Source organism: Hoplias malabaricus, chromosome 5 (assembly GCF_029633855.1).
Source record: "Hoplias malabaricus isolate fHopMal1 chromosome 5, fHopMal1.hap1, whole genome shotgun sequence".
In the NCBI taxonomy this organism is placed as follows: domain Eukaryota; kingdom Metazoa; phylum Chordata; class Actinopteri; order Characiformes; family Erythrinidae; genus Hoplias; species Hoplias malabaricus.
The window spans coordinates 22,616,926-22,628,221 of record NC_089804.1 but is presented as its reverse complement, the minus strand read 5'-3'; positions in this window follow the sequence as shown (position 1 = coordinate 22,628,221).

The window sequence follows — 11,296 nt, the reverse complement described above, 5'->3', positions numbered from 1 at the left end:
GACGTATGTCAGCGCACGTGACGTCACCGCTGCCTTGTTGCTATGGGATCTTTCGGTACGTTTCTCTGTGTCTGCAATCTACAGTAAGGGTCCAGTTATAGATACAGAAGAATGTCCTACTGTCACTGTCAGAACAACACCTGCCATCTCCTAAACAGTGCCACCATTTTACACCACTCAGCACCGCCAGCAAATCGCCCTGTTTCTACCATCATTATCTGTTTTATCAGCTCCACTGACGTACAGCAGCACTTTGTAGTTCTACGATTACAAACTGGAGTCCGTCTGTTGCTCTGCATACTGCTTCACAAGTACCAGCTCAACCTTCGGTGGCCCTGACTGTTGCAGAACAGGGTGAAAGGGGTGAACGACGTGTGCAGAGCAACAGACGGAGCGTACGGTCAGTGGAGCTGATGAAGACTCTCGGACCTCTCCTCAGAGACCGACCTGTAAGGAGAGCAGAGACTGGGTGGATCCCCCTGCAGACCCTCATCTGGGCTCAGGAGAAATGTTAGGGCGGACGGAAAGTACCGGCGCTGACAAATGGAGGCAGTGTTCAGAAGGTCCTCCATCACAGAGCACCAGGGAAAGAGTCGTTTGTCATGATGCGCTGATGTGTCCAAAACTAGTTTCCATGGCAACCCTTGGCGATAGGCCGCATGCCGTATTGATGTGCTGCTGAATCGATAGCTCAGCGTGTTCTCTGTGTGTACTGTATGTTGGCCCTTGATACAGAACAAGCTCCAACTCGCTTCGTGCTCGAATCAAACGCTGATGAAGAGATAAAACCCTGAACGCAGGTTACAAAGCTCACCACAAACCAAACACTGAGCATCAAACCCATCACAGCAACAGACGGGTCCACCTCCTTAAAGAACTCCCACATAAACATATGTTAACCCTTAAAGTCCCTGAGCAAATCCCTTTGTTTACTGCATGAACAGACTGATGTGGGGATCTGGAGCCCACCAACCTACACACAGTGAAACAAGACCAACCAGATAGTTTCAGTTGGAAAAGCTGGGATAAAATGAGCCATTCTGATTGAGTGTGGCGAAGTGCCCTTTAAAATACACTTGATTCCCACTGTTTCTATTTATTTACTCCAACGTATCTGTAGTTGTATACATTTCATTTAAGGGTTAAAGTCCTGAGCTCTCACAGCACAGAGCCGGAGACTGATGATGCATGTGGTGAAGTGTGTTTCTCTGTTTTTCTCTGCGAGCCTCTAGCACAGCAGAGGCACTATAGAGTTGCTGGGCCACAATCAAAAACCTCCAGCTCACAGTTCCACTGTCTGTAAACACAGGAACACACACACACGAGCGTGCTCTTCTCACCTCAGGCTGAGACCCGATGGAACCTGACACTTGCTGGATTACACATCGTGTCCACCACTCAACACTGTGGGGGATTTCTTACCACATCCAAACAAATCAGGGGCTTTTTATGGGCTCTAATTGGACGGAGCTTGTTATTTTGTCACCTGAGGAGGAGTGTGTGGACCATGAGGTCGAAGACAGGACCTCCAGCAGGACCACCATGCTTTTAATGCAGGAGTACAACAATAAATTACAGAGCTTAATGCTGTACCTGCTGAGTTGTGTAAATACTAGAGGAGCTTCGTGTACGGTTCGATGGGAGCCAACGGAAGAGGGCTGTGATGAAGCAAATGGACAGATGCACAGATCAAAGAATGGATGGATGAACTGATAGACTGGGGGAGAGGCTGGTGGTGTGTTTCTGAGGCAGATTTTTATGATCACCTCAGCTTGCCCAGGAGCTGAATTACCACAATGAAAAAGTGATTTACTGACATAAGTCATGATAAAATTCAGAGTTAGGACAAACTAAGCTTGAAGTTACATGACTAAATCATATATATCAGTGGGCGGCACTAGGGACCTGGAGGTTGTGGGTTTGAGTCCCGCTCTGGGTGACTGTCTGTGAGGAGTGTGGTGTGTTCTCTCTGTGTATGCGTGGGTTTCCTCCAGGTGCTCCGGTTTCCTCCCACAGTCCAAAACACGTTGGTAGGTGGAAAGTGGATTGGAAAGTGTCCGTAGGTGTGAGTGTTTGAGTGAATGTGTGAGTGAATGTGTGTGTTGCCCTGTGAAGGACTGGCGCCCCCTCCAGGGTGTATTCTTGCCTTGTGCTCAATGATTCCAGGTAGGCTCTGGACCCACCGTGACCCTGAACTGGATAAGGGTTACAGATAATGAATGAATGAATCATCCATTCATCCATCCTGCATAATCACTTCATCCTGTTCGCAGTGGGTCCAGAGCCTACCAAGAATCACTGGGAACACACATTTGACAGAGCGGCAGTCCATAACACATCAGAGTGACGTACAACTATCCGCTAAACTAAACCCACCAGAGAAAACACCTGTTTCGGAGCTAAACAACTAAAACTGTCTGGTCATTTAAAAGGCTAAAATGTGCTACGTGACTAACAAAAAAAAAAAATCAACGTCAAATAAATACGTTGTGGTAAAGTAAATTTGCCGCGCTGGCAGTGGTCAGTGCGGAGGACAGGTGTGGGAGGCTTCATTAGACACACTCAACATCTGTTAACATTGTGAAGTCCAATGGCGTCCCCGCTGTTTGAACTTAATTAGACAGCTGGAGAGAGAGAGAGAGAGAGAGAGAGAGAGAGAGAGAGAGAGAGAGTGAGAGTCTTGACCCGAGCGAGTGCCTGGATGGCACTGTGCTAAATTTAACCCTTCACATGCCTACTAATCCCACCCACTTACACTCCTCAGGAACACATACAGTAAAGGAGAATATTAGCAAAATACAATTGTGATTGTTTTAATACATGACTGCAATTAGCCTGGCAGTGTATAAGCCCTTCTTAGAGTACCACATTAAACAATGTTTTATTTTTAATACAGAATTCTCTATCATTCATTATAATGTAAACAATTAACCAAGGTAAACGTGTCCCTTTTTACTATGTGTAAAATATTCCTGTGACTAAATAAAACAGAGGCAAGCTGCTTGTGTCTTTGTATTTGCACAGTGCATGGAGGGGGCATTGTTTATATTTCAATGCACTAGGCCTAAAACCTGACCACCAAGCATAACCCACATACACACACACACACACATGCAATGCTGCAGCTGGCTGAATAGAGTAATGACAGCACTGCTTTGCTGTGCTATAGAGAAACGCGTGTGTGTTCTCCCGGAGATAAAAACTGACGCATTGTGTGAGTAAGGAAGAGTGACAGAGGTCATCCTCTCTCACCCCAGCTGGGGTATCAGTCTCAGGTTACTGACACAAGGCTCAGATGGATATGGGCCACAATGGTGTCCATTAGAACCATGCAGAGGCCTGAAACTCATGAAAAACTTATGACGTGAAAAGACGAGCTGTACATCGCAACACTTCCTTTAAATACACTGCTGCTTAGCCTCTGGACATCGGACCCACCACACAGTGTCCAATCATTCATATTACCTTCTTAGTTCTACAATCACGGCTCATTTTCTCAGCTCCACTGCCCGTACGGCTGCACTTTGTGGTTCTACAATTACAGACGGTAGCCTGGGTGTTGCTCTGCATACTGTCTTTCACCACCAATACGGGTGGTGGGTCATCGTCAGCGCTGCAGTGACAGGGACATGGTACTGGTGTTGCTCTGGTACGAGTGTGGCTGAGTGATGTGTGTAATTCTACGTAACTCTTAGAACTTGTAATTGCTGCTGGCATTAACAGTAATATCTATCTTAATGTTATTCATTATGTACTTTACAGTTAATAACCAAGTGCCATGTAACAGCTTATCTTCGCTTGGAAAAGAAATACCCCACAAGCTCTAATATTCTTTAGCGCAAATGACAGCAGAATTATAAAAAGCCCCATTACTTCTTTAACATTAATAATGTTTAACATGTAAAGCATTAAACAAACAGGGCTCGTGCTGTTATATAAACGTGAAGGCTACTGAATCATGCTCATGCTGCATAGTCAAATATCACAGCAGTTTCCCACAGAGAGGTGAGGAGAGAGAGAGAGAGAGAGAGAGAGAGAGAGAGAGAGAGAGAGAGAGACAGAGAGAGAGAACAGACACTGACAGCTTCATCATGAACAAGAACCCTAGTGTGGCTCTTTACAGCAGAGTTCTTCTAACTTTCACAGTACATTTGTTTAAAGGGGACATATTCTATGCCTTTCCCACAATGAAACGTCTGTGGTCTGCTTTGGTCAAAATCCCACAAAGATGTAACACCACAGCAGTGTTCTCCCCCTGTCTAAACAGCCCTGTTCAGAACGCCCGCTTTCAGCACCTGTTCCTTTAAATGATAATGAGCCGCTCACTGTTCACCCCGACCCCGAGTGTACAGCAGTGAGGAGCGAGGAGCAGAAGCTCTGGTTTTTAGCTGTTTTCGCTCTGTTCTCTTTCTTCTCTGTTTTTACTCAGTGCTCTTATTTCTCCACACTCGTTATGTTTGTTTTGCGCACTGTTTAACCTCGTCTTTGCGCTCTTTCACATAAACTCAGGTCCAGCTCTTTGATTGGAGAGACTCAGACAAGGAGGAGGGGCAGCTGTAAATTCTCTACACTGTACATCCGTCTGTTCCTTGTTTCCTGGGAGGGCTTTTAACAATATATCCACTTTAAGAGCATGTGTGGCCAAAAACAGCCCAAATGATTGGTAGGTTCACTCTCTCTCTCTCTCAGATCTGCCTCTCAGTGTAATATCCAGAGCTGGGGACACTTGCTATAGACAATAGTCATAATATAGACTGTATTTTCCCTCTATTTATGTGTGATTTTTCTGCAGTCCATAATCAGAAAACCAGTCCTGGTTTTACACACAGTGGGGTGAGTGAAGCCATCCACAAAGTCCAGTCTCAGATACAACTAGCTGTAATCAGAACACCGACCAGAAATGCGAGGGTCTGAAACGGAACGAGATGATGAGATTCACTGCAAAAGAAATGGTCAGTTTTCACAGACACACTGTGCTCAACACATCTGACATCTGCGCTACAGGAAACCATTCAGCACCAGCGTGCAGTCAGCTTAGAAACCCGCACAGATTTAAAGCAGTCAAATTAAGCCCGTACTGTGAACTTTTTTAATGAGCAATCCAAATACGAATGATAATACTGTCAATCAGGATACCCAAGAGACTCACACAATCTCACCCACACACACACACATTTCAATACAGGTCCAAATTGCTTCATCTAGTCTATAAACAGCTATCGGTCCCTTAAAACAGCTGTGTGCAAAAATAGGGAGAGTGCATCTGAGGGCATAATTCTCATTTTATAAACCGTAACAACATGTTTGCTTTGAGCATGGTACCAAAACACTTCCTTAAAAGAGACGTTATGAAAAAATGTGCTCATTAATTTCAGGGTCTGGAGCCAGCCAACCCACATACAGTGAAACAAGGCCACCCAGTTCATTTCGTATGGCCGGCCTAAGTCAGAAAACATGACATAAAACGGCAGTTCTGATTTGTGCTGCTTCAGTCATCAAGTGCAGGGGCTTTATTGTTGCCCCGCCCCCTCAGCAGACTTCCTCCAATCACAGTGCTGGTGAGAACGAAGAAGAAAGAGAACGGAGTGAAAACGGCTAAAAACCAGAGCTTCTGCTCCTCACTCCTCACTGCTGTGCACTCAGGGTCGGGGTGAACAGAGAGCGGCTCATTATCATTTAAAGGAACAGGCGCTGAAACAGGCTCTGAACAGGGATGTTTAGACAGGGGGAGAATGTTGCTGTGGGGCTTGATCCTTGTGATATTTTGAGCAAAGTACATCAGAGACGTTCATTAAGACCCCAGAACCGTGTCCCTTTAAATATCATCAGAGGAGCCAGGATTTAATGGGACATATCCATGCTCAAGCTCTCTTTCTACCAATGGCTCTGTGGGTTTTGATGCTCATCATCAGCTGCCATTAACCCTGATTAGTTTGGTGGAAATACATCATCACATTTTGCTGCAAAACTGCTGAATCAAGCAAAGTACTATTAGTGTTACTGCACCACAATGATAACCAAACCAATAACTACACCTCACTTCTGATAACACCAAACCCTTCTCACTGGTTTTATTCTAGAAAAACGACAATGACACCAACAGGATCATGGGAAAATCTATAACAAGCAAATGAAAGCTTCCAGAATGTGCATCTGCAGTAGAGCTAAGGAACAGAGAACTGAAATGACCATGGCCAAACTCAGTGCAGGAATACGAAGTCCTCTTATAAAACCAGCTCCTGACCATAAATAACCACGCTCAGATGGGCCAAAGCGTCAGTGAAATAATCCTGAAGGCGATTTGATAGATCGTCCAGTTCCCCAAGGGCAAATCCCCTTTGACTTATTCTCTTCTAGCATCAAACTAAAGTACAGATATGACAGAAATACGTGTGCTCGTCCAACACAGAACGCAGGCTTTATTTGGCCATGTCTCATTCTGGGAGGCCGGTGGGGCTGGCGTTGACAGTTATAAGCAAAAGTGACAAGGAGAACAAGGAGTTTGTTTCATCGTTCATGTAAGAAGAGACTGCACTTACTGAGTCTCCTGCATCTTCTCAATCCGTCCATGAGGGGAATATAAAGGAATAATCACTATACTTCAGATCGTCAGCTAATCATTGGCGGAGTAGTTCGGCCTCTCAGAAATAGGTTGATTTCAATGTAAATCTGTTTTTAAAATGCTGCTTTTCATTGCACTAATTATCTTTAACCTAATCTGCCAACAAAATCTAATGACTCACAGTTTTCTTCAGGACACTAGCTATCTAGTTAGCCAAGGCTCCATCTGCGAGATGACAATCAATAACCCGAACGGATCTGTTTCCTTCGGTTTATGGTGTGACTGCAGTGAGATGTGCTGATTTTTAATGTGTGTAAATATGACTAATGGCCCCTGAAGACGGTCCAACAACTGGGAATAAGCTGCTTCACAGCATCGTAACTTAAAAACGTAAAGTCCTCTGTTCGCAACACACACGGGCCCAAATATGCTTTGTTTATGGCTAAGTAATTTTAGATTTAATCCTGCCCTGAAATTCCTAAAGGAATTATGGGAATTATGCATTCAGCAAAGCATTTTAACTGAGCCATTATAACAAAAGTCACTCATCAGCCATTTTTAATGTTTAGTAACATTGCTTATTGTTCATCTTATCAGTGGAGGTTTTTCAGTGTCTGTGAACATACGTTTCAATATAAAACCCAAGCCTTATAAACAGAAGAAATCAGCGGCGATTGCTCTAAGACTGCAAGGGAAGCTCAGCTTCCCCTAAAATGTCAAAAATAAGTTATCAAATATATACTGTTGTGTGTACATGTCATTGAATAAATATGCACTACAACGCGCTCAACTTTTGTTCAGAATCAGCTTCTTATCACTGGTAAAGACGCGGCTTTCCTCTCAATCATTCCCGCAGCTTCACGGTGCTTTAAACAGTGTGGACGCTGAGTGTCCACAGAGTTCAATAGTGAAGTGCAGCGAAACGAGACGGGTCATTGGATAAATGCTGGGCCTTGTCCCGCACATCGGACGCTCAGCGTCTCTGGGGGTCTATGGGGCAAAGGGCTGGTCTCGGCTGGCCCGGACGCTCAGCTTCTGCATGATGATTGGATGATCTGTCTGAGGCTGAATACCTTTTTGATTGACAGCGTAATGAGCGAATCAGCGATCCTTTGGTGTAAAGATCTGTGGGAGCATTACATTTTTATTCTGTTCTGAGTTGAACCGGAGACTGTTTTAAACCTCTTAGCGACATTTTCTTTGTTAAAAACGACTAGTGACAAATCGAGCTTCTATTTCTGGTGGGGCTTTTGTAGCTGCTTGTGTTTGGAGACTGACTTCTATCACTCTTTCTGACTTCTATCGCAGTTTCTGTCCAGCGGATGCTGCTGAGCCCCTCCACCATCACAAAGCACTCACAGGCGGACACACTTCACATGGGCCAAGGCCGTTTAAGCAGCCTAGCTCTGCTGGCCATCGAGAGGACACTAGTTAAGTCCCTGGAAAAGACGCCTTGTGGTACAACAGGGTCACAGATCAGGGTCACAGATCATTCCAGTAGGACTGGAAGAAATGCTTTGGTCAAAATACCACAAGGATCAAGCACCACAACAGCACTGTCCCCTGTGTAAATGAGCCACTCGCTGTTGTCACCTTGACCCAAGCCCATAACAGTGAGAAGTGAGGCGCAGAAGCTCTGGTTTTTAGCCCTTTTCACTCTATTCTCTTTCTTCTCCGTTTTTACTCAGTGCTCTTATTTCTCTGCGCTCGTTTAACCATGTCTTTGCGTGGACAACACAGGACAGATGTAGCACACAATCAGAAAGGCTTGTTTTATTAGTTATTTTCTGACTGGCACATAACAAGAAATTGACTGGGGGGTCCTGTTTCACAGTGTGGGGGCACACTGTGAGGCCCTAGATGCATGTATTACTGTGCACATGCCCTGGCAATGTCCTATTTTGAGGATATGTCCCTTGAAGCAGCTTTTAAGAAAATGTCACATATATGATTTGTCACTGAAAGGGTGCTATTTATCTCCAACACTGCTTTATTCAGAAAAGCACCTTCTCTTTCCTACGACCTTGTGATGTCATTGAGCTACAGATTTTAGGGGTGAGCATTCACCCCTCATGTGGTTGCTGAGATGCTGCCACCTGCCCCGGGACCCAGTCCCACATGTCGACTCGATGTTAAAGAAAGTACAGAGCGATACCGTGTTAATGCTACACCACACTGTGTATACACTCACACCACAGGGACTCGGGTCAACAGGGAAGAACGGGACGTCAAACGCAACACGGCGGCACATCTTAGTCAGCAAACAGCCCGTCTCCGGCTATCTGATTCGGTGCAGGCATCAGAGAGGCAGCAGTGGGGCAGAGTGAAGGATGAGAACGCTTCTGCAAAGGGAAGGTGGCATGAGCCTCACAAGCCTAAAACAGGAGAGTCAGCTGTCGCACTTCACGAGGCGAGGCGCACCTGCCAGCGAGGTGAAACATGCCTCTCTCCTTTCATCTGAGGCCCGGGAACATGGCCTGACTCAACAAAAGGTGTGGAGCTGAGCACCTGGGGGGGGAACCAGACTCAGATGGAGATTAGGATTCAGCGTTGTGAGTACAGATGAGTCATGGCGTTTTACAAACACATAGACAAATAGAAAAGCCAGCGAACCCATTCCCCTCTGCAACTAAGTCCTTATTTCAGTTTAAATCAGTGGTGCCCCAAACTACAAACCTGCAGTACATCCGTCCTGTCTATTTCATCTATTTAAGCCCTTCCCTGTAAGAGTGAAGGTATTGAAGCATTCGGAAACACAAAATGAAATGCAGGACCACACCATAACCTCTGTCTGTTTTCTCTGATAAAGCTGCTGATATGATTTTATCTTTTGTTAATACTTTTCTAAGTCAAAGACGGACATCGCTGACTTCTGCTCTGCTTGAAGGTCATCCATTTGGGAGTGTCCATCCCTCGAAGGGGAGACAAACCGTAACGTATCATTTATAACCTACCCTCATAGGGAACGCTTTCTCCTTTTAAGAATGGTTGCGAGAACGAGGGCAGCAGTACTGGTGAGCAAAAAAAGTGTGTCCTTATTAGAGGAGATTGTGCTCCTTCTGTGCAATTCCTACCGGGCCTGAGATTAAATAGGATGTGTCAGAGGGGAATGAGCACATGGGCAGGCGGTCTAGATTAGCATGCTCATCAAGGGGTTGAGGGGGACGTTGGTGGAGGCATGCTGAGTTGGTACACAGCTTAACTAGTGAAACCGAGCTGTGCCCGGAAGAGCCCAGGCCTTGACTTGACCAGGGCTTGACTGTTGCTATAGAGGATCTCGGTGGCACTCTGACATGCTGAGTGTGTGTGCTGCTGCGATCATGTCGTGTTTGGCGCTTGGACCCTTAGTGTTTTGCCAGCTCGCATTGACCTTCAGCCCCTTGGTCAGTTTTACTCCGGCATCAGATTACACAGGGTGCCTTAAATGTGGTGTATCCGTTCTTTTACCCCCGAGTTCTCTTTCACATTTATCTACTGTCCTGTTTGCATCAAAGGGGCAAGAACTGCGCCCCGAAAACAAGGCTAAACGTCCTTCTTACATCCTCCTACATCAAGCCTTCTCATTAGCATTTTAGCTTTAGCTTCTGATCAGAAGGAGTGACTGCAGTTCTTCTCAATCTGTTATAAACAATTTTACGCACTCAAAGCCCATGCTAGTCAGTCTATCGGGACGGAAGTGTTGGTTACTTCTTTGCGTAGGCTTACTGAGATAAAGGGTGGGTGCTGAGCTGGAGTGAGGTGGGCCATCAGACAGAAATAGAAATGAGAACAGAGGGAGTCATTGGGGGAGGACAGCCAGAGTGAGGGAACAGACACTTCTTGCTGGTTCACAGCTGGTGCCAGGGCACAGCACACTGGTTCCATTAGCATACAATGGCCATCTCACATAGTGATCCCCCAGGGTGTTTCTCAGGGAATTTGTTTGCTATCGTTGAAGCCGTGAAGGAGATGTCTTTTTCTTGGCATGATTCTGAGATCAAATGTATCGGTGTCACCTCAGCCCAAGGTGCTATAACCACTTTACCACCTGAACACAGGCTTTTGTTTCCGACGTCATGGGATTTCCTGTCCCATGATGTGCGCCTGCTGTATCATTATCAGAAAACTGACAGCTGCAAGTAGAAGCTGGCCTTGTGAGGTCGGCAGTTTCTTATACATCCTTTTCAACCTTCCAGCTGCCAGTAACCTTCACGGTTTCCAGAGAAGGAGAAAGGCGTAGATGCCAGAGATGAGGCAGTTCAATAGTAACCTCACCCTCCCAGTGCAGGACACTGAAGACGAATCTACAAAGTCCACTTCTGAATTTCTGCATCTGTGCTTTCTTGATGTCGACTGAGTAATTTGGAAAGGTATAAGGTAACTTCCTGGAACTTACTCACAAGCTCACTTACTTTTATCTGTGACCTACACTTCCTGGGTTTCTCTCCTATGGCCAACTCACAAGTTGAAACATACATCTAAACTAAAACATACCTGGTCTTATGAGTCGAATATGACTTTAAGTACAGGTATAACCAGACGCATCCCTAGAACACATCTGGTGAAACAGCACTAAATGTAGATAGCTACTGGGTACATGAAGGTGACTGTTCCCTGAGAGGCCTAAATGCAGTACCGTGCTTATTAACGAGGCCAGACGTGACCATTTGTCTTCATTATCACATCGCACTCGGGGTGTCACCCTGACTGGTTCTAGCAGAACAGAGCCACGGTCTGCTCCTCCCTCGGAAAGAG